Consider the following 24,894-nt stretch of genomic DNA (forward strand, 5'->3'; position numbering starts at 1 on the left):
AGTCTATTCTGACCCTTCTTGCAATGGAAGCCACATCAGAGCCCACATTCACCAACACACACACGAGCCTGGGACAGAGGCACCCCAAGACCAACCCCGATGAGCTGCTTCCGTTGAGGCCAGAGAGGTCTGGAAGGCAGTGCCTGGCACCAGACAGCCCTCACCCCATGCTAAAAGCTCCTCCAGGACCCAGGCACCATCTCACATAAAAGCTCTTCAAGGACCCAGGCACCATCTCAGAAGTGGGTATGCCGCTGAGGAAGGAGGAAATCCATCCTTCAGAGGAGAGAAGAGTCTCAGATAGGAAGTGTGAACTGACCACACTTAACATCCTCAAGTGGATATTTATCTGCAAGCGACTGTTTGAAACCAAAAAACAATGAGTTATCTTCAGGTTGCCACATTATATGTTTCCTACAAGTGAGGGGAAATGAGGATGTGGGGGGCAGTTGGGTTATAAAGAAATAAAGTTCCATTTGGGGTCACAATGTGTAAGTGTCCCATCTGCTTCTGTAGTTGAGAGACTGGCTGGCGCTGGAAGAAGTGGACCCACCCAAGCTGTATGAAGGAGCTGGGTTCCACGTTTACTATTAAGAGTTAAGGAGCTATGTTAACCAACATTTAACAGACTGCAGGAGCAGAGCTTTATCACAAAAGAATTTCGCTCAGGCCACAGCACATCAGTTCTTCGAATCCCTTACGAACTCATCCACCTCAAACCAGCACATACTGTTTTGTATCATGGCTATACATTTCAGAAAGAAAATAAAAGTAGAATTTTTTTTAAAAAGACTCTTTCCTAGTACACTTGACAAGCATTGTAGAGTGAGGCTGACCTCATTGCTGAAAAGCGATTGGAAGCTTCTGGACATCAGAAGGGCTGGTGAGAGAAAGCGCTGTGTAAACACAGTGTTTGGCACATCCAAGGACTGACAAAGAGGGGCCACCACTCCCCGACACCCTGTCAATTCCACTGCTCCACTCCAGGCCAGCACGGTGTGTGAGGCCAGGATGAGGAATAGCCCACAGCCTCCACCATGGGTAAAGATAATGACATCAGTGCACAGCTCTTCAAAGTCCACAATGTTCCCACAGTCGTCCTCCCAGTAGACCGTCCCATGGGACAGACAGGTCACATGACAGTCACATTCACAGTCCCATCCCTCCTCCTTTGAGATGCTAAACCTGATCTTTCCAGAAGGTGAGTACCTTGCTCAAAACAGAGTTAATACATAGCAGCAATGGACCGTAAACTCTACTCCAATGTGTACTCTTGATCTATTTCCACCCTCCTTCTCACAATAATCAAATCACCTAAACACCTGCTGGGTCTGCACAGCTATCGACCTATATATGGACCCTATAGCCACCTGACATGGGGAGCATACTTTCATCAAGGAGCTCCCAAACTGAACCAGGAACTGGGTTACCTGTTACAAGCTAAAAACATTCTTGCCTCATTTTCCTCATGGATAAAAACGGATTTAACAATCTATCTCATTGGGCTGTTTTACAGTTACATAAAATTTTTGAGACTTTCTAACACACAACTGCACGTTGCTACTATTATGTCAAGAACCTTGTAAAACAAGCCTTATTATCATCCTCACTTTTCTGACAACCAAAGCTCAATAGCTTATTCATCCAGTCAAGAAGACTTTCTAGCCGGGCGCGGTGGCTCACGCCTGTAATCCCAGCACTTTGGGAGGCCGAGGCGGGGGATCACCTGAGGTCAGGAGTTCAAGACCAGCCTGGTCAACATGGTGAAAGCCCATCACTACAAGAATACAAAAAATTAGCTGGGCTTGGTGGCGGGTGCCTGTAATCCCAGCTACTCAGGAGGCTGAGCCAGGAGAATGGCTTGAACCCGGGAGGCGGAGGTTGCAGTGAGCCGAGATCGCGCCACTGCACTCCAGCCTGGGCAACAAGAGCAAAACTCCATCTCAAAAAAAAAAAAAAAAAGGCTTTCTGTGTGGGTGATGGACACATTCTGTACCTTGATTGGTGTGATGGTTACACCAATGTGTATTTGTCAAAACTCATATAACTGCACACAAGTCAGGTGCACTGCATTTCATGATACTTAATTTTATCTCAAAAACTGTTTCAAAGATCACGTGGTAGTGAACAGCAGTGTGCATTCTGAAACATATTTATGAATTCTTATTGGAATCTACAGATTTTTTTCCGCATTCTTTTTCTGTAATCTGCTTGCCAACTAATCCTTCCTACCCAACTGAAACCCTTAAATGTTAACGACAGCTACTAGTTACCATTTTTGTCTCTTTACTCAGAATATCATCTTTTACTGTTACATGCTGAACATACTCATCTAGACCCTTCTACTGAAGTAGGTCTCTGGCCACAACCCAGTAGGGTACAACAGCCACACACTAAACAACTACCTTGAAAAGCAGGTCAGGAAGGAGCATGTGCCAGCTGCCTGCAGTCCTAACCCAACGGACTTCTGAGACTCTCAACTATATTTCTCAATCTAAGTCAACATTCCTTCAACAATGTATTGAACAAAAATTAAAACCACAATTCTAAATACTCCTCCCAGAGGAAGAAACAAAATAAAGTCCTTGCTCTCTTAGATATCACATCATACTGTAGATGATTTTCAAAATTCCATCAGAAAGTAACCTTTTTCATGAAAATCAGTAAACAAGAGGCAGAACAGTAAGTTTCAGGATAGTACTGGGCCCAAAGTATTTACTTTTACACAATGAGCTGTTTGTACAGAAGTAAATAATTAAAACCACCATCTATACCCAGAGCTTATCAAAGGCATTCTCAAGGATTGTATAGTTATCCTAAAGAAATGATTTGATGTACAGACCGTGCATGCTTTTAGTTGTCTGTTTTGTTTGTTTTTTGAGACAGAGTTTCGCTCTTGTTGCCCAGGCTGGAGTGCAATGGCGTGATCTTGGCTCACTGCAACCTCCGCCTCCCAGGTTCAAGCAATTCTCCTGCCTGCGCCTCCTGAGTAGCTAGGATTACAGGAATGAGCCACCACGCCCCGCTAATTCTGTACTGTTAGTAGAGACAGGGTTTCTCCATGTTCGTCAGGCTGGTCTTCAACTCCCAACCTCAGGTGATCCACCCGCCTAGGCCTCCCAAAGTGCTGGGATTACAGGTGTCAGCCACTGCACCTGGCTGCTTTTGGATTTTAAATTATATGCAGTTAGGTTTTTTTTTAATACCTAAAAGGTAGCACAGGTTGTTTGAGGTATGTGGCGGGTAGATCGCATGGGCAGGGCAGAGTTTACAGCTGAAATATAAAATCTTTACCCCAAAGTGTTAAATGACCATGAACATTTCCTTGTTTAGAAACTTCAGACTTGTCATCCCCCTCCAAAGTCCACTTGGTGAAAAGGAAATAATTTTCCATTTGAATCATGCCAACACCAAATGGAAAATGTCTTTATGTGTGCGCAGTTACGCAAGTTGGCACTTCACCTTATACCTCCCAACCTTTATTAAACATCGACTTCCTGCACTCTTTTCTTGAAAATGATTACCTATGTTAGGCTTTCTGCTGGCCAGTAAGAGTTCTTTAACAGAAGGTGACTGTATATACACATGTAACTCACAGCAGCAGCCCAAGGAGAGCCAACCTCCAAACGGGGCCTACTTGTACAGTCCCAACCCTATATACTCCTTAGAAGACAATTTGGAAATAGAGAACTGATGACTTTTAGGGCTAAAAATCTTGACTGATATTCAGCCGAAACTGTGGTTTTGTGAGGGCATTCATCCCTTCCTAGTTCTGACACTGGCCTCACCTCCTACTTCCATTTCCATCTGGGATTACCTCCATTTCCGCCACTAATTACCTGCCTCTCTGTCGCTTACAATAAGGAAACAGAATTCAAGATTTCTACTTTTAAAAAAAGTTTCCACTGGACACGGTGACTCACACCTGTAATCCCAGCACTTTGGGAGGTCGAGGCAGGTGAATCATCACAAGATCAGGAAATCAAGGTCATCCTGGCTAACACGGTGAAACCCTGCCTCTACTAATAATACAAAAAATTAGCCAGACATGACGGCACATGCCTATAGTCCCAGCTACTTGGTAGGCTGAGGTAGGAGGACTGCTTGAACCCAGGAGGTGGAGGGTGCAGTGAGCCGAGATCGCGCCATTGCACTCCAGCCTGGGTGACAGAGCAAGACTCCGTCTCAAAAAAAAAAAGTTTCAGGAAAAAAAATATTAGTTTCTATCCAGCATATAAGACTTCAGACTGCTAATCTATAAGATGAGATACAAAAAAATCTAAACATTCAAATGATTGTTTCTACAGAGTTCTATTAGGACTTATTGAAAAAGGCAATCTGAAAGCTATAAAGTCCTATGTAAGTGGAATACATGATTGTAATGATCTCTGTCAATTTGTCACTTGTGCTACTAATCTTAATGGTTTACAACATTTAACATTTGGTTTTATGTTCTGTGATGAGAAAATGGGAAAATAAACCGTAATTCTCAGCTATGCCATTTGAAATTTTACATATCAAAACTACTGCATGGCTTGGCCCGGCACGGTGGCTCACTCCTGTAATCCTAGCACTTTGGGAGGCCAAGGCAGGTGGATCACTTGAGGTCAGGAGTTCGAGACCAGCGTGGCCTACATGGTGAAACCCCATCTCTACTAAAAATACAAAAATTAGCCGGGCATGGTGGCAGGCACCTGTAATCCCAGCTACCCAGGAGGCTGAGGCAGGAGAACTGCTTGAATCCGGAGGTGGAGGTTGTAGTGAGCCAGATCGCACCACTGCACTCCAACCTGGGTGACAGAGCAAACTATTGGCGGGGTGGGGGGAACTGCTGCATGACTTTTATCCCATTTCAGCACCAATGTATAGAAAAACCTGGCAACAGAAACCTATTACTTCCACTCGCATTAAAACTAGTCAAATAACAATATCATATTGGGCGTGGAAAATGGACTGGTACAAGTCCAGCCTCAGTTCCATAACTTACTCTCCATAAGATAAAACATTTATCCAAATAGTTGTGGTCCCCACTCTCCTTCAGTATAAAAGAGAGCACTCATGACGTGCTCTGCCCAACCACAGGGCCATTGTGATCAGTTCTTAATATCATATTTAGAATGTGCTTGCTACAAACATAGGGAATTAATTTTTCACTATGCTTAAAAGATGAAAATACAGAATTGCTTTTATATTTAAATACTGTATATTAATAGTAACATTTTACAACTGAAACTCTAAAATACAAATACTCTGGACTATGTTACAGGTGAAAAATTGGAACAGGGAATGTTAGTACTGTAATATCCACAAGTGCAAGATAAGTTCAAAGTGATGACTCACTCGTTTTTTGACTGTGCTGACTGATAACAAATGGGCAACATAATTTACAGACTTTACCAAAGATAAAAGTATCTGCTTTAATTTTTTGAAAATACAGTTCAAATGGAGTATCAGCAGCCCACTAGACTTAAACTTCCAAGAAAAACAAGAGGTGACAAAGCTGGAGTCTGAGAATAAACAATCTCCAATGTTTGGTACAAATTCATTCTTCCTAAGGAAGAAGGAAAGTTATCAGCCTCCTGAGCCTAGAATTTAACTCCCAACAGACAGCACCAGCAGATCCAAGCAACACCTCCACCAAGGCTAAGCTGCAGAAACTAAATGAAACACCTATCTATGAATCAAAAGATTTAAAACTAGACACAAAGGATGGTTATTAGCACCAACTCATCATCTTCTATATACCTGGCACCTGTATCAGAATAACCCCAGGAGACAAGGTACTACCACCCCTACCTCCAAGTGTCCTGATGAGCCAACTAGGGAGCAAAGGTAATGAAATTTCACCCAAGGTCACATGGTTAATAGGAAAATCTCAGACATGAACCCAATTTTGCCTGTTAAGTCTGTGCACTCTCTATGACATTATTGCACCAAACGTTCTTGATACCCATAACACTTTTCCAATGCTATAATAAAGTATGTCCCCAGGGTATCATAATGGATGTCATGGTGGGCAAAATCTAGCTAAATGGTAAAATATCTCTATTTATTATTCCAAATTCAATAAAAACAGGAGGAAGGAGAGAAGAAAAGCAGTCCCTAGCACTGAAGGATGGAAGGCTACTCATTCAAGATCAAAACAACTGATACTATATAAGGAGAAAATCATTTTCATTTGATTATATATCTAGAAGGTTATACATTTTTAAATGTTCAGCTTAATAAGCTATAACCAGCACTTTCCAACAAAATAGTCTTACCTGCAATATAAAATGGTTTAGGTTTCCTCATAGAAACAGAAATGTAGGATTTTTCTTATCCCCTTTTTCATTGACTGACCCTACTCTTTCAAATTCAAATTAAGAGTAAGTAAACCCCTCTGTATAGGTGCCATTAAAAACACTATAAAGCAACATCACAAGGCTGGGCACGGAGGCTCACGCCTGTAATCCCAGCACTTTGGGAGGCTGAGGTGGGCAGATTGCTTGAGGCCAGGAGATCGCCACCAGCCTGGCCAACATGGGGAAATCCTGTCTCTACCAAAAATACAAAAATCGTCCGGGCATAGTGGCACACACCTGTAGTCCCAGGTACTCAAAAGGCTGTAGCATGAGAATCGCTTAAACCCGGGAGGCGGAGATTGCAGTGAGCCGAGATTACACCACTGCCCTCCAGCCTGTGACAGAGCAAGACTCTGTCTCCAAAAAAAAAAAAAAATCAGAAAGCAAAACAATTTTTTTAACATTAAACAGAAAATACTTCTTCAGAGCATTAAATCAAGTTCAATAACCAGCAAGTCTAGTGAACTATTGAAAAGTTTTACATAAATGCAAAACTACTCTGAAACACAAATCTTATTAGATGTAATGAGAAAGAACAATCCTAGCCTGAAAAGTTATCTGAATTCCTCTTTAAGTTGTACATACAAATTTCTCTAAACAGAAAACAGCCCAAGTCCCTAGTCAAGAGAAATTGTCAACTTGTGATCGTCTGCACGAATAGAGAATGTAATAAATCAGGAGTGGAATCAATTACATACACGTATTAGTACACAGGTATGCCAGATGTTCTGAAACTGACTCTTCATGATAAAACAGTAACTCACAAGGAACAGGAAACCTGGCACCTTCCGGCTCTGATGCTCTGCTCCCAAAGCCATGGCCTTTCAGTCGGACACAAGACTGAGGGTGAGCTACCTTCCCTCTGCTTGCTAAGTATGAAACACTGGATGAGGGGGTGAGGGCAAGAGGAGACGGCAAGGAGCAAGGCAGAGAAAAGCAGTAAGGAAATTAATACGTGTGGTTTAAAAGACCTTCCAGTAGCTGTGACTATCTGAAAAAATAATTTCAAATTCCCGTGCCGTCAGAGCTCGAGATGATTTATTCCAGACCACATCTGGGAGAAATAATTATAAAAGTAAAAATGTACCCGACATCTGAAGATTTAGACCCTATCCTTAAGAAGCTTACAAGATGTAGCAAAAAGATTCTGGAAAACGTAACTAAAGATTCTCACTGAGAGAAATTAAGAGACGCCAAAGAGTTCTGTGCTAAGTATTTTCCTTCTCAATCCTTTTGGTGAGAAGGAAAAGGGTAAGCATGATTAAGGATAAGGATGTTTTATACAACCAAGAATGTTAACAGAGCCTATGTGACCAAACTTTGGTCAAGACAGCAGGTGGAATTTTCAATGCAGGGCCCAATGTTAACAACCTGGGAGAAAAGCAACACGAATACTTACTAACATTTCCAAAACTGTACTTTTCACAATGATTGGGGTTTCTCTGACTCCTCCAAGAAAAGAGGTCAAATTCTTTTTTTTGTCTTCTACCTCAGTGTCTGGCCCATAGAAAGTGTTCAAAAATGGCTGAGGCTGATGAAAACCAAACACAGACCGGGCACAGAGGCTCACGTCTGTAGTCCCAGCACTTTGGGAGGCTAATGAGGGTGGATTACCTGAGGTCAGGAGTTCGAGACCAGCCTGACCAACATGGTGAAACCTTGTCTGTGCTAAAAATACAAAATTAGACGGGCATGGTGGCACATGCCTGTATCCCCAGCTACTCAGGAGGCTGAGGCAGGAGAATCGCTTGACCCAGAAAGCAGAGACTGCAGTGAGCCAAGATCGTGCCACTGCACTCTAGCCTGGGCAAGAAGAGCAAAAGTCCGTGTCAAAAAAAAAAAGATAAAAGAAAAAAGAAAATCAAATATAATATTCTAACAGCAAGGATTTTTACTCATGCTTTTTATCATTTGACATGAAAATATAAGCCTAACCATACACTATGTATAAATGACTTGGTTCTGTATGTGGGGCCTAGACTGGGGATCTAATAAAACAAGTGAATTTTTCTTGGTAGCTAGGTCCTGGCATGGCTCAGCCTTTTTAAATCCATTTCTCGTTCTCCAATATCCCTCCACCCGATCCTGACCGCCGGCAAGAAGGACTTCTGCAATCCTCACTTCAGTTAAAGCCTATTGGGTTAGGGTCACAGTAATAAGCAAAGACGGTTCAATTCTGTCATTTGACTATCAATGAAATCATTACAGTGTAGCAGTTTACTGTATAACAAGAAATAAGATTTTAATAGTGCAAGGTGACTTAATCAGAATTCTGGGAAATATGACTCAACCACCTTGACACAGGGGTCACGGGAAGGGGGGTAGGTCTATGTTTCAATGTCATCTCAGAAACTGCTCATATCTGTGCTAGGTTCTATTTTTGTTCCATAAAGCTAGCCAAGTGAACTATGTTTTAAGAGGGCATGCAGTTTCAACTTCATATCATTCACTGCTAACAATCATTCAAAAATCTACAAAATGAACATAAAGGAAAATAAATCTCTCATTTGTCATTGAACACTGCTGAACACCTCACATGAACTGCTTATCTGAAATAAGGTGAAGAAATATTGATTCTTTTCATCCAGATTGGTAGAGTGTAAATAATGCTTGAGTTAAATATTACCATGTTTCCCATGTACAAAAAGCACAAAAGATAAGCTAACTATCCAACAGTCAAGACTTAATGAACACTGTCACAAACATTATTTACACAAGAATGTATGTTATGCCTCTTCTTCCTACTCTTCTGATAAGTATGAGTCTTTCTCAAGATTCCCTTCTCAATGTCGTTTTAGGACACAAAATCTCCTTCAATGTTTTAGTTAACAGAAGATCAGAATAATTATATTTGATTAGTCCTCAAATTTAAATACTAATTTTCTTCTGCATGAAGCTTAAGATACAATTTACTTATAAGGTACACATTTCTGCATTTAAAAGAATAAGGTCATTTAATGGTTTAAAAACCTCTTCCAATACGTCTTACCTGAAAGACTGATCTGTTCCTAGTCTGTTCTTCCCTTTAGCTGTGTTCACACTGTATCCTACCAATAAAACTTCTAGGTTAGAATCAGGGTAAAATGTGTGGTTTTTCTTACTTTTATTCATGTAACTAATGTGTATAAAAGAATACTCTTTTTTCTTTTTAGACAGAGTCTCACTCTGTCACCCAGGCTGGAGGGCAGTGGTGTGATCTCGGCTCACTGCAACCTCAGCCTCCCTGGCTCAAGTGATTCTCCTGCCTCAGTCTCCCACGTAGCTGGGATATACGCGTGCCCGCCACCATACCGGCTACTTTTGTATTTTTAATAGAGATGGGGTTTCACCACGTTAGCCAAGCTGGTCTCAAACTCCTGACCTCAGGTGATCCACTTCTCTTGGCCTCCCAAATTGCTGGGATTAGAAGTGTGAGGTACTGAGCCAGGCCCAAGAACATTTTTTTTTTTTTTTTGAGAGGGTCTCACTCTGTTGGCCAGGCTGGAAGGCAGTGGTGTGATTTCGGCTCACTGCAACCTCCGCCTCCTGGGTTCAAGCAATTCTCCTGCCTTGGCCTCCCCAGTGGCTGGGATTACAGGCACCTGCGACCACATCCAGCTAATTTTTTGTATTAGTAGTAAAGATGGGGTTTCGTCATGTTGGCTAGGGTAGTCTAGAACTCCTGACCTCAAGTGATCCGCCCAGCTTGGCCTCCCAAAGTGCTGGGATTACAGGCATGAGCCACCGTGCCCAGCCCCGAGAATATACTTAATTTAGATATGGGTCTGCTAGCAAGGCTTAAATGTAGTTCATTTTAAAATAAATGAACATACTCTTCAGTATGGAGCTTAAAGTCTAAGGAAAATCTACGAGCTTGTCAGGCCTCCCTTTCCACTCCACACAACCTCACTGAAATGTGAAATCAGTGCAATTTCAGGGCAAACTCCGCTCCCAGGAGGTGCGGCCTCCTTGCAACCCTTTGCCCTTCCCAGCTAGTCCGAGAAACTCAGGACCTGTACTTCATCTTCTTTCACTGCTCAAAAAGATTCTAATCAACGCCACTCCAAAAGTAAACATGTTTCCTCACGAGAAACTTGAAGTGACCTTAAGATTATCTTTACTTAATTTTACAATTTCAAAATTAAAGTTTCTAGGTTAGAATGAAAAAATGCAACTAGTGTGCAGACAAGAACATTCTTAATTTAGACAGGGGCCTGCTAGCAAGATTTAAATGCAGTTTACCTTTGAATAAATACAATTTTATTACAATATACAGCTTGAAGTCTAAGCTTTAATGAACCAAGTTATTTTGTAATCAAGATTTATATGCAAATACGTACTTCTGAAGTACTTGAAAGCTATTTACTTAAGGGAAGCACTTCCAAGTTCGACCTTGTTTACACTCTAAATTTGTTCAGAAAACCCACCCTTTCTTCCTTGATTGTGCAACATTTATATATCAGGGCAATCACCAGTTGCCAATCTGCTTATAGTGTATGAAAATGAAGTTTTATCCTGTGTATCCACATGGCAAAGAGCCCCCAAATTTGTCATCTCCAAAATGGAAGTCTTTTTTACCATCTAAGACCGAGTGAACATGAAAAAGTCATGCATTAATGTCATCATGGAAAACTGCCCCAGATCCAAGAGTAATTTCAAAGATTACTGAGGGATTTTCTCTAAGAAAATAAATAAATAACCATCATCAGGGCAATCATCTACAGAACTTGGTTTAGAAATAAATTTTGAGGCCAGACTTTTAGGCCGGACACAGTGGCTTACACTCGTAATCCCAGCACTTTGGGAGGCTGAGGTAGGCAATCACCTGAGGTCAGGAGTTCGAGACCAGCTTGGCCAACATGGTGAAACTCTGTCTCTACTAAAAATACAAAAATTAGCCAGGCATGGTGGCGCACACATGTAATCCCAGCTACTCAGGAGGCTGAGGCAGGAGAATCGCTTGAACCTGGGAGGTGGGGGTTGCAGTGAGCCGAGATCACACCACTGCACTCCAACCTGGGTGACAGAGTGAGACTCCATCTCAATTAAAAAAAAAAAAAAGAAAAGAAATTTTTAGGTTGGGGGCAGTGGCTCATGCCTATAATCCTAGCACTACGGGAGGCTGAAGTGGGAGGATTTGCTTGAGCCCAGCAATTCAAATCCAGCGTGGGCAACATGACGAAATTTTGTCTCTACAAAAAAATACAAAAATTAGCCAGGCATGATGGCACATACCTGTAGTCCCAGATGCTCAGGAGGCAGAGGTGGGAGGATCACTTGAGCCTGGGATGTGAAGGCTGCAGTAAGCTATGATCATATTGTATTCCAGTCTAGGTGACAGAGCAATATTCTGTCTCAAAAAATAAAATAAAATAAAATGAAATAAAATAAAATAATAAAATAAAATAAGACGGGCGGATCACGAGGTCAGGAGATCGAGACCATCCTGGCTAACATGGTGAAACCCCATCTCTACTAAAAAAAAAATACAAAAAGCTAGCTGGGCGAGATGGCGGGCGCCTGTAGTCCCAGCTACTTGGGAGGCTGAGGCAGGAGAGTGGCATAAACCCGGGAGGCGGAGCTTGCAGTGAGCTGAGATCCGGCCACTGCACTCCAGCCTGGGGGACAGAGTGAGACTCCCTCCCCCCGCCAAAAAAAAAAAAAGAAGATATTACAAGTCAAACTCAACTCCTGGTTATACTGGACCATCCTAAACCAGGTATAGAGACTTCCTGGTCAGAGTAGGCTTTTTGGGGCCAGATTTCAAGCTAGCTGAGTTCATACCATCCCATCTAGTCCTTCATTTCCTGCGGGGTGGGATCACTCATCCTCCTTCTCAAGAGGCCACAGTCACCACTGTACCCCGCTGCTAAGTGGTCGCCTCCCTCCGGGGCCTGCCTTCCTCCAGAGAAAGTCTGAGGCCATTTTTAAGTGCCCCTAAGCACACAGACGCTGAACTCCAATTTCATCCTTATGGCTCACATACGGTCCTATTGCTTACTCTTATGCTGTAAGCTTGGGGAATAAAAGGGACTCAGGCTCTGACGGAGAACACACTTCTTTCAGTGAGGCCTTTCAGGGTGTATTTAAGCTTTCACGACACAGAGAAAGAACTCAACTTTGAGAAATCAGGAAGTTGTGTTTCCCCCCCCCTCAAATAAATAGTTTGCTGAGTAGCAGTATTGGAAATTAATCCAGGAAAATTTTTAATTACACATACAGGACATTTGTCTGGACATCAACACAAGACTCATCATCAACAAGTCCGTATGAAACCATAATAATGACTATAAAAAGAAGAATCTGGCAAAATGATACTACAAATAGATTACTGAAAATAAATGGAGTGTGAGCCTACTTCGTATAATCACAGAATAACAGATCTGAAAACATTCAATCTTTGGAATTTAAAACTTTCTGCTCTGATTTCAAAGGATGCTGTTCCTAATAGTATACACCAAGCCCAATGGTTTCTCATCAACAAATGCAATTAGTTTTGCAACAGTCTCTACTCCAAGATATCGAAGTTCTTGTAATGAATTTCAAAAGATTCTAATTCAGAATTTAGGGAAATTTTTTTTTTTTTGAGACGGAGTTTTGACCTGTCACCCAGGCTGGAGTGCACTGGACTGATTTTGGCTCACTGCACCCTCCGCCTCCCAGGTTCAAGCAATTCTCCTGCCTCAGCCTCCCAAGTAGCTGAGATTACAGGTGCACACCACCACACCCAGTTAAATTTTTCTATCTTTAGTAGAGACGGGGTTTCACCATGTTGCCCAGGCTGATCTCGAACCCCTGACCTTGTGATCCACCCGCCTCGGCCTCCCAAAGTGCTGGGATTAGAGGTGTAAGCCACCGCACCCGGCTGGAAATTTTTTTAAAAATCTTTAAATTTTTTTTAAAACCAGTCACACATAGTTCTGAAGCTAAGATTTAGAAGTGTTAAAAATTCTGTTTTGAGAAAGTCAACACATTTATCAACATTAAAGAAACTTGTGTATGTCAAAAACACTGTAAATATATAAAGCAAAGATAAAAAGGGAAAAGTATCTGCAATATGAATGGCAAAGATTTACTATCAATCCATAAAAGGTTCTTATGAGTTAATGGAAAAAAACTAATATCCCAGGAGAAAAATCTGGCACTATGTTAAATTTCAAAATGGAAAACAACTAGATTTCTTTGGTGTTCAAATCATCTGTAATCAAACAAAGTTCAAATATAGAGAAAGCACTGTTCACCTATAAAACTGGTAAGATTTTTTTTTTTTTTTCCTTTTAAGGATGATTCTCCATAATGACAAGAATATGGTAACACCAGTATTCTCAGAGTGCTGGTGGGAACATAATTTGGTGAAACATTTTTTGGAAAGCAAGTGATCAATATGTATGAGATCTTCCAACTAACAACTGTATTTCAAAGGCTCTAAGGATATTAACTTTGCACATAAAGTTTTGAGAAGGTATTTGTTGCAAAAGTATATTTAGTAATAGTAAGTGGAAATAAATGAAAAACAGTTTGATACATCTATGTAATGTAATATTAAGTAACCACTAAGATTTTTGAAGATTTAATGATATGGAAAATTTTTCATGATATATTAAGCAGCAAAAAACCTAGCATGCAATAGGATATTTAGGTAAACTATATAACTGTAGAAAAATATTTTCTATATATTAACAAGTATTTTCTGAAATATTAACTGTGATTATCTTTGATGAAATTGCTTAACTCACTTTTCTCAATCTACCTATTTTTATACAGCAAGCATGGATTACTTTTGAAATCAAAACAAACAGGGTTAACAGACCAGAGCTATTAAGTAACAGGCTTTTTAAATGCTTGAGTCTAATAACTGCAGGTTAGTTTCCAAAAATCATAAGATATTTATCTAGAATTTTATAACCCTATTATACTCCAAAATGTAACCTTGACTTATTGACATATAATTAAAAGGTTTTGTTCCAAGCATGATTCTCTACCAAGCAGATCTACCAAGAACTATTTTCTCTTCATAAACCTGATTTTAAAAAGAATAGGTGAAAAAAGTTGGTGCAAGCTACATAAATAACTACATATTACTTTAAACTAAATTCCACTTCTAAGGATTTTAGTTTTGGTTTTAAGGATAAGCATGTAGTTCTAATGTTTTCTTTGTATAGCTTTCTTAATGGAATATACTGCCTAAGAAGAAAAAATCTGTAACAGCACTTTCTACACTGTAAAGCACTGTACTAACACGACATCATCCTTTTAATTTAAATTGTCCATTTCCTGCCCTAATCATCTCTGAAAAAGAAATTTGTCTACAGAATTGCAAGTATGTTTATGCAATTTTTTTTAAGTTATCCATGCACTGTTATCTTCTATATAGCCTCCTTAAAGAGGTCACTGTTTCCCAGGAAGCAATGACTCTCTTTTTTAATCCCCTCCCCTCCTGCATTCCCTCCCTTCCTCCTGAAATCCACTCGTAACCCCCCCCCCCACCCTCCAGCCCCAGTGCTGTGATTTAGTGATGATTGGCTTCCAATCACCTGCACCTGGTAAAACTTGAAAGCTTTCACCCACCGTTTTGCCTAAGACTTTGGTTTCATTGAAACAAACAAAACACATTGGATTTCCTTAGAACACTATTTCAAATAAACAGTCTTTAACAGAGTATGTGTAACTACGCAGGCTAAATGAAGAATTAACCTCTTCCTTCCTAGGCCCAAATCACTCTAAGTCAAAATCAACAATTTGGTAGAAAGGAGTACGTCTCCAAAAAAGAAAAAGGTTCGTCAGTAAACACCTAAGTCTACTAAGTACTACAGAGTAGTCAATAAGGTCACCTTAATTAAGAGTGGATTTTTCTAGAGCGTGAAAAGTGCAAATGAGCTGCAGAAAGTAGCGAGGCGCGGCGAGGGGTCTTGGGACCTGCAGCAACCCCATTCCACCCGCTTTCTAGGCCCCGCTTGCTTCCGCTGAGAAGGGACCCAGCGAGAAGGCTGGGACCGCCGGGCCCGGGTGGGCGGCGTAAGGAGTCCACTGTCAAGCTCCTCGGTCACTTTCAAGGTGACAGCAACGAGATCCGCATCCGTCCCTTCCGCAGGCTCCGCGCTGGCCCACGTGAGACCCGCCTCCGCTCCGCCGGCGCTGCCACCCCTTTCCCCCCTCCCCGCCCCAGCTTCAGCCCCCAAGCTCCCGGAACGCCCCCTCCCCTCCCCTCCCCTCCCCGGGGACCGGTCCCCTCTCCACCCCGGCCGCGGGGCAGCGGGAACAGTCCCCAGCCCGCACTTACCCGCAGCTCCTTCAAGCGCTCCGGGAGCAGAGACGCAGCGGCGGGGAACGCGGGCGCCCTTTGGACCCCTGGCGGGGTCGCCGCGGACCCGCCCCAGAGGTCTCGGGGGCGGCGTCTGCACCTGGGGGCGCGCGGCGCGACACCACCCCAGCCCTGCGGCGGCTACCAGGAGGGACTCGGAGCCCCGGCCTCCCCGCCTCCCCGCCTCCCCGCCTCCGGGGCCGCCAGGGGGTGGAACAGGGCGGAGAGTTCGGGAAACTTGTAAATAGCCGAACTCGGGCCTCCCGCCCCAACCCGCGGCGGCTCCCTCCGAAGGCTCCCCTCCAGCGGCTCGCGGCGGGAGACCAAGGCCAGCCGCCGCCCCAGGGAGCGGCCGTCCCGGGAACCTGAATGACGTGCGAGGCCGTACCTTGGGGCGCTGGCCTCCGCTCGGCCGCTCCAGCCCTCCGCTCGCGCTCCCGGGTCCCAGTCCCGACCCTCCGCGCGCTCCCGGGCTAAGTGCGGACGCGCCCCACGCCCCGCGGCGCCAGGCCGGGACAGCGCTGCACCTGTTGCCACGTGCAACTCGGGGCGCCGCGGCTGCCACTGCCGCCTGCGCACCTGGCTGCACGGCGCGTCCCGGGACCACAGTCGTCCCCGCAGGAGCCCAGGGCTCCGCCGCACCCAGCGCTGGGGCCCAGGCCGGGCCGGGGTAGGTGGGGGGATCTGCCTCCTGCTTCCCTCTGGCCACCTGCAGGCCGAGGGGCCTCGCACCGCGGGGCGGATAGAAGGTGGGACGGTTGCAGAATTATTAGGGCGGAGACTTGCAAGGAAGGAGTCGTGATTGTGTCTTAGAAGGGGTGATTCGCAGTCTGTATTATCTTCATGCTTCTAGCAAGTTTACTAGCAGGTGTGTAATAAAGGTTAAAGAAAGGAGCTTCCCAGCTGTTAGAGCTTCAGATACAACGTGGAAAGAAGTCTAGAACCCCAGGGAGAGAAACTAGGCCCGACCCACTTTTCTCTAAACACAAACATAGTCCTCGCTCTTTGCTAAACTGAGCGAATTTCATCCACAGCTGTCTTTTAGACCCGTGAAATATTTTCTTCTATAAAACATATTTTTAATAGAAAACTTGTCCGAAGATGCTATTCTGCCTGTGAGAGATGTAACGTTACTGAACCATGAAATGTCAGACAACCTGAGAACAAATTTTTAATATTTCTTCTTAGTTACCTGGATTGTGGTTTGCTAAAAGCTTTTAAAGAGAAGTGAACGTTTTTGGAGAATAAACCTAAGGACGCTGTATTTCACAGTTTTCTATACCATGAATATTAGAATAACTGACAGATGTCTTGCCGTTGATAGTTGTAAAGCCTTTTCACATGTACAATGATCCATTCTTTCCTGACTACAAAACCCAGGGGTATAAAGGTCAGATTATCTCCATTATTCTAATGAGGAATTGAAGCTCAGAAAGGTCAAGTGACTAGCGTAAGGTCACACAGCCAGTGAGGGCAAGTGCAAACCCAGCAAGCCTAACTCCTAATCTCCTTCTTTAATTCCATTACATAACGACGCTTCTCACTTGCTTTTGAAATCCCTGTTGTAAAGATAGATGCAACTGCCTGTAATCCCAGCACTTTGGGAGGCCGAGGCGGGTGGATCACGAGGTCAGGAGATCGAGACCACGGTGAAACCCCGTCTCTACTAAAAATACAAAAAAATTAGCCGGGCGTGGTGGTGGGCGCCTGTAGTCCCAGCTACTCGGGAGGCTGAGGCAGGAGAATGGCGTGAACCCGGGACGCGGAGCTTGCAGTGAGCCGAGATTGCACCACTGCACTCCAGCCTGGGCAACAGAGCGAGACTCCGTCTCAAAAAAAAAAAAAAAAAAAAAAGATAGATGCAACTAACATGATCCCTGTTGTTAGGAAAGGCATGTGATTAATTTTAAATAAATATAGTATTAAACACCACCAGATGATTCTCCCTATGAAAAAGCACACAGAAACAAAACAAAACGCTGACATAGTTTCTGCAAGTCACGAGGCAATTAGGCTAATTAGCAGCAAGCCTCCATCCCTAAGCAGAATACTTCTCGTGTTAAACATATCATTTAATCTTTGTAACCCTGATGTGACCTAGATGATTTGGTCTAAACCCCACAATCCTATTGTGTGGCTTAGTTATATCTATAAATATAGAACCAGTTTTACTTCATTTTTGTATCAGATGGTTTGAAGGGGGAAAAAGACTATCCTCTGCTAAGTAATTAGAGCCACTTTTGCAGGCACTGGGGAATCTGAAACTTAACTTCTAATTGTCTCCACGTAAAAACAGAAGTTAACTTCTAGGGACATCTTCAGGGACTCCTCAAGGCAAATATTCATGAAATGGGGCCTATTGGCTTTTCTTTTCATCTTGGTTCTGGGCATGTTGCCATATTCCTGATCTCTGAACTCTGATGCTGACCTGCTACAGACTCCAGGAACAATATTAAGGATAAAATAATAACTCACATAACTTTGTGGCCCTTTATCCTAAAAAAAAAAAAAACTCAATTTTTTTCCCTCCATGAGAAAATGCAAATTAAAACTATATTGAGAAACCATTTTTTCACTTATCAGATTGTCAAAGATTAGAAAGTTTGATAACTACAGTGTTAGTAAACATATAGACAAGCAGTCACAATGAAAATATTAATGTAAATTATAATGACGTCCATAGGGGTTAGGTCAGGATACCTAACAATATTGCAAATAAACATGTAAGAGTTCATCTTGGCCCTGCATGGTAGCACGGTGACTCACACCTGCAATCCCAGCCCTTTGGGAGGCCGAGGCGGGCAGATCACCTGAGGTCAGGAGTTCGAGACCAGCCTGGCCAACATGGTGAAACCCCATCTCAACTAAAAGTACAAAAATTAGCCCAGCACGACAGCAGGCGCCTGTAATCCCAGCTACTTGGGAGGCCGAGGCAGGAGAATCACTTGAACCTAGGAAGCGGAGTTTGCAGTGAGCCGAGATTGTGACACTGCACTCCAGCGTGGGCAACACAGCGCGACTCTGTCTCAAAAAAAAAAAAGAGTTTATCTTACAACGCACATGAGAAATGGTATGTATCTACAACCTTGTTTATTTCAGCGTTGTTTATAATAAAATATTTTTTTAAATACAAATATTCTTTAGTAAAGGACTGGTAAATCATGATACAGGCATAAAATGAAATCCTATGAAAGCTTTTAAAAAGAATGAGAAAGCTCTTTGTACTATTATGAGATGATCTTCAATATATATCATGTGCATTTTTTAACACAAAACAATTACCTAATAGTATGCTACAATTTCTACTAAAAAGGAGGCAATGATACACCCGTGTATGGATACTTATATAGATATGTTTGTATAAGCATGAAATAAGCATAAGCTTCCAGGCATGGTAGCTTGCACCTTTAATCTCAGCTTTTTGGGAAGTCTAAGGGGGACGATCACTTGAGCACAAGAGTTTGAGACCAGCCTGGACAACTTAGACCCTGTCTATAAAAAATACAAAAATTAGCTGGGCATGGTGGCATGTGCCTGTAGTCCCAGCTACTCTGGAGGCTGAGGTGGGAGGATGGCTTGAGTCCAAGAGGTTGAGGGTGCCATGAGCCATGATTGTGCCACTGCATTGCAATCTGGTGACAGAGCAACACCCTGTGTCAAAAGAAAACAAAACAAAAACCCTTAAAATATCTGAAGAGATATACCAGAAGCAGATAGTATTAGTTGTGTCTTGAGATGGGAGTTGGATAAAGGGCAGCATTTGAAGAGAAACTTGTTAGTAAACACAGTTTTGTACTTTTTTTGGATTTCGAGCCATATAAATAACAGAACCCATTCTAATATTTTAAAATATTTTCCCACATGAAGTTTTGCCATTAGGAATGACGAAAGTTTCTCTGTGAACGAATTTCACTTATAGATAAAATAAATGATTGGCCAGGCATGGTGGCTCACATCTGTAATTCCAGCACTTCGGGAGGCCGAGGCAGGCAGATCACCTGAGGTTGAAAGTTCAAGAGCAGCCTGACTAACGTGGAAAAACCCCGTCTCTACTGAAAATACAAAAATTAGCTGGGCGTGGTGGCGCATGCCTGTAATCCCAGCTACTGGGGAGACTGAGGCGGGAGAATCACTTGAACCTAGGAGGCGGAGGTTGCAGTGAGCCAAGATCTCACCATTGCACTCCAGCCTGGGCAACAAGAGCGAAACTCTGTCTCAAAAAAAAAAAAAAAAAAAAGTTCAATAGATGCTTTCGACCCTATTTCTTCTCTAGTTCGTCTAAAAAAGACAACTTTGGTACATAAAGCTCTAACACAAGTGTGGTGAAAACGATGAATTAGCAAATTCCTTACAATTTTATTAGCAGTGACATCTCCCTAGGGTCGAGCTTCCAGCTAACTTTCCCAAAGTTGCATTCAATCAGAAATGAAAAAAGTATTCCAGGCCTTAATTCTCAAGGGGAACTCCACTGGAGTCCCTGGAGCCTTTGTTCCCAATCCAGGTCCCTTTTCTTGTTATTTATGTTTCCTTATACCACCACCTCATTGAGAAGGGAGTTGAACGTCTTGAAAAGACAGGAACAGTACATTTTAAAAATAAATACTTCAAAGTGTAAGTATTTTTAGTGTAAAATGGGATTCCCGGAAAAGCACACAGGTAACAGTAAACATAGTATTGAGCAACAAATTAAAACACTGAGCTTGCTAACCACTTACTGTCATTTTCAAAAGAGGCTGATAGTTTCTCAAAGAAAAGCTTTTCCTAGCACTGAATTTTAAGAAAAATTTTTGTCGCTCATTTTCAATTCAAGACTACAAAATGGAAAATGACAGTATACTATTAAAATACCATAAGGAACTTCATATGGCTATTTTTCATGGTGACTGTGAACAAAACTAGAAGTTTTTTTCTTCCTTTTTTTTTTTTTTTTTTTTTTAAATAGAGACGGGGTCTCACTATGTTGCCTGTCCTGGTCTTGAACTCCTGGGCTCAAGCAGTTCTCCAGACTTCGCCTCCCAAAGTGCTGGGATTACAGGCGTGAGCCACACTGTGCCTGGCCAAAAAAACAAAAGCATTGTAATAAAACTCAACTTGAGGAAGTTACTCACCCAGACAGGGACCAGTCTTAAAACAGCATAATGAGATCAAGGATTGGCTGTAAATAGAAGTGTGGAAAGACAGCAGCTTCTTCGGATAAACTTCTGAAAGTCAAATATGTTCCCAGTAAAACGTGAACATCTCCACAAATCCCTTGGTGCAGAGGTAAACACAGTTGCTTTATACAACATTCCAGAAATTTTCTTGTGAGCACTCATTAGATAGGTGCTGAAGCATTGTAAGAAGTTGCGGTAATCTCTGGCAAAGTCCCTGAATGCTGGAATTTTGTGATACTGTCGATGACCTTTTCTTTGTTTTTGTGAAGAGAATATGTATGTTACACATAGTCATATGATTTTTGTTGTTGTTTTGAGACAGAGTTTCGCTCTTGTTGCCCAGACTGAAGGGCAATGGCACGATCTCGGCTCACCACAACCTCCACCTCACAGGTTCAAACAGTTCTCCTGCCTCAGCCTCCCAAGTAACTGGGACTACAGGCATGCGACACCAAGCCCAGCTATTTTGTATTTTTAGTAGAGATGGGGTTTCTCCATGTTGGTCAGGCTGGTCTCGAACTCCCAACCTCAGGTGATCCACTCACCTCAGCCTCCCAAAGTGCTGGGATTACAGGCATGAGCTGCCGTGCCCGGCCTATGACTTTTAATTCTTCTCTCCAAAGATGGTGAGACATGTGTGGTAAGATCCCAAACTGACCAGTTATAACAGTGGCTGCATAACAAAAAAGTGAGAACGTGAGAGCAGCGAATGGTCCTGATTTATTTACCTGTAACTCCCAGGTTCTTGATTATCTGTTTTTTCTCTCAGTGGACTTAAAGACCCAACTGGACTCTCCTCATTTTTTCTTTTCTTTCTTTTTTTTTTTTTTTTTTTTGAGACGGTGTCTAGCTCTGTCGCCCATGCTGGAGTGCAGTGATATGATCTCGGCTCACTGCAACCTCTCCCTCCCAGGTTCAAGGAATTCTCCTGCCTCAGCCTGTCAAGTAGCTGGGATTATAGGCGCCTGCCACTATGCCCAGCTAATTTTTGTATTTTTAGTAGAGATGGAGTTTCACTGTGTTGGCCAGGCTGGTCTCGAACTCCTGACCTCATGATGCACCTGCCTTGGCCTCCCAAAGTGCTGGGATTACAAGCGTGAGCCACTGTGCCTGGCCTCCTTTTTTATTTTCTTATTTTTGAGACAGGATCTCGCTCTGTCATCCAAGCTGGAGTACAGAGGTGCCATGATGGCTCAACCGCAGCCTCGACCTCCTGGGCTCAATTGATTCTCCCAAATAGCAGGGAATGCAGTCATGTGCCACCATGCCCACCTCCTTTTTGTATTTTTTTATAGAGATGGGACTTCACCATGTTGCTCAGGCTGGTGTCAAACTTCTTAGCTCAAATTATCTGCCCACCTCGGCCTTCCAAGGTGCTGGGATTACAGGCATGAGCCACTCTGCCTGGCCCTGGACTCTCTTCTTAATGTTCCAGAAGGTGACTCACAGAGTAGAAATGTTCTTAGGCGGCCGGGCGCAGTGGCTCACATCTGTCATCCGAGCACTTTGGGAGGCCGAGGCGGGCGGATCATGAGGTCAGGAGATCGGGACCATCCTGGCTACGGTGAAACCCCGTCTCTACTAAATACACAAAAAATTAGCCGAGCGTGGTGGAGGGCGCCTGTAGTCCCAGCTACTCGGGAGGCTGAGGCAGGAGAATTACGTGAACCCGGGAGGCGGAACTTGCAGTGAGCCGAGATCGCACCACTGCACTCCAGCCTGGGCGACAGAGCGAGACTCCGTCTCAAAAAACAAACAAACAAAAAAAGGTTCTTATGGCAAAGTCTGAAGATTTTTAAGTATCTCAGAAAAGGAGTTTTTTGTTGCAAGTTCAAAGCAGTAGAAAAAATGAAGAAATATAGCTTCCTCTTATCAAAATGACCTGCAGAAGTTTGAAAAACTCTTCCATCTCCCCATACCATGGACGGCATCTTCAACAGTCCTATTCCATTTTTAGACTCTGTAGAAGGAACAGTTCTTATAACATGATGCCAAAATTATTTTAGTTCACACACAAACAAGTTGTCCTGTAATTCTGCTGTGGGCCTCCACATATTAGGAAGAAATTAAGAAAAATATAGTACCACCAGTTTGTTATGCAACCACTTCGAAAATGTTTACTTTGCTTAAAATGTCATGGCTAAAGAAACTACTCGTCTGCATAATCCACTCTGGACAGTGATTCATAACTGTGTGACATTTGGGCTTGGTCAGGCTTTACTCCAATCAGATTGAGTCTTTCCTTAAAAAGGGGATATATTTTCAATTTCAAAGTATTTACTGCTTCATGACAAATATTAATAACAAGTCTGTGCCTTCGAGGCCTCATACCTTTGAGACTACCACAGTCTACTTAGCATTTTTTTTTTTTTAGACCTTTTAAATTTGCTTTTAATTTATGCCCCTGGCCTTGTTCTCTTGACCAAATAAAAGCCCTAAGAGAGCTTCCACTCCCAGCAGACTTCCAGTTGACTCTGTTCCCCCTTGGGCCCTGTTGATTGTTCAGTGATCACCTAAAAAGAGTGCAAAGAGTCAGGAAGCCTAGTGAGTTCAGTCTTTCTGTGCTGACACCAGGCCACATCCAGACCTGATGTACTAACTGATCTCCAGTTCATTCCTTTTGCGATTTTTGGCCTTGATTCATAGTTCCTGATTCACGATTGACTCTGAAATCCTCTCCATTTGCAAGTGGGATGCAGTCAAGCAGACCAAAGCGCTCCATGTTCTAACAAATGTTTGCAAATCATAAGAATGTAGGAAGAGAACCATAAACTAAATGAACAACAGGCATTAGCCCTCATGCTGTCACATAAGCATTCCTCAAAATATAATCATGCTTCTAAACATGGGCTGGCAATTCAGGAAAGGGCCACTGAAAATATTATCCTCATTATTTTCTCTGTATCGTAAACATAGACTAACTATGCCAAAACCACATTGCAGTGTGCCAACATTGTAAATTAATACCTGATTGGTTACCTAAAAGTAAGACAATCTTACTTTTAGGCTTCTAGAACACTGAGAAATCCAGGATGGAAACTTAACACTACCAAAGATTGATCTATTTTGGGTAAGTATACTTGTGATCTCTTTTTAAGTACTGTATTAGTCCATTTTCACACTGCTACAAAGAACTGCCTGAGACTGGGTAATTTATAAAGGAAAGAGGTTTAATTGACTCAGAGTTCTGCATGGCTGGGGAGGCCTCAGGAAACTTACAGTTATGGCAGAAGGCAAAGGAGAAGCAAGTACCTTCTTTACAAGGCAGCAGAAAAGACAGCACAGGGGAAACTGCCACTTTTTAGCTATCAGATCTTGTGAGAGCTCCCTCACTGTCACACAAGCAGCATGGGGGAAACCACCGCCATGACCCAGTCACCTCCCACTGTCCCCTCCTCAACAAGTGGGAATGACAATTCAAGATGGAATTTGGGTGGGGGCACAGAGCCAAACCATATCAAGTACCTACAAAATTATGGTGAATCTTCACTAATTTGCAAACTGATTATCTGCAAATCTTAAATAGAGACTAAAACACAAACATATCATTACCCCTCCAGAACGGAGGACATAAATTGGAGTTAGAAGACTTAGCTTTGACACCTAGATATGTTTTCATTGATTTGACCTTACTTGATCTCAGTTTCTCTTTTGTAGAATTAGTTCTTTAGATCAGAGGTCCCCAACCCCAGGACTGCAGACTGCCACTGGTCTTTGGCCTGTCAGGCACCCGGCCACACAGCAGGAGGTGAGCAGCATCAAGCAAGCATTAGCACCTGAGTTCCACCTCTAGTCAGATCAATAGTGGCATTAGATTCTCATAGGAGTGTGAACTGTATTGTGGACTGCACATACAAGGAATCTAGGTTACATGCTCCTTATGAAAATCTAACTAATGCATGATGATCTGAGCTGAAACAGTTTAGGCCAAAACCATCTCTCCCACACCCCATTTTGTCTTCCAAGACAAAAGATTATTCAAGGTTACTGTGAACACCTTTATGTGGACAAAGTAGAAAATCTAGAGGAGATGGATAAATTCCTGGAAATATACAACCCTCCTATATTAAACCAGAAATAAAAAGAAATCAGAAACTGAACAGAACAATAACAAGTA

At 42.8% G+C, this 24,894-nt stretch overlaps 1 protein-coding gene across 8 annotated transcripts in view; it reads right to left on the bottom strand.

Annotated features, from left to right (window-relative positions):
* Positions 1-16,126, bottom strand: part of MTUS1 (microtubule associated scaffold protein 1) — a 161,169-nt gene extending 145,043 nt beyond the window's left edge. For 5 of the 8 annotated variants that reach the window (XR_650422.4, XM_009212581.4, XM_009212582.4 and 2 more), the window contains exon 1: positions 15,604-15,767. The gene's annotated coding sequence lies outside the window, so the exon portion shown is untranslated. Of the gene's footprint in view, positions 1-15,154; positions 15,563-15,603; positions 15,768-16,012 lie in introns of those variants that run through there. The other 3 variants (XM_003902469.5, XM_003902468.5, XM_017961795.3) reach the window with 2 other exon arrangements.
* Positions 16,127-24,894: the final 8,768 nt, after the last annotated feature.

Source organism: Papio anubis, chromosome 8, assembly GCF_008728515.1.
Source record: "Papio anubis isolate 15944 chromosome 8, Panubis1.0, whole genome shotgun sequence".
In the NCBI taxonomy this organism is placed as follows: Eukaryota; Metazoa; Chordata; class Mammalia; order Primates; family Cercopithecidae; genus Papio; species Papio anubis.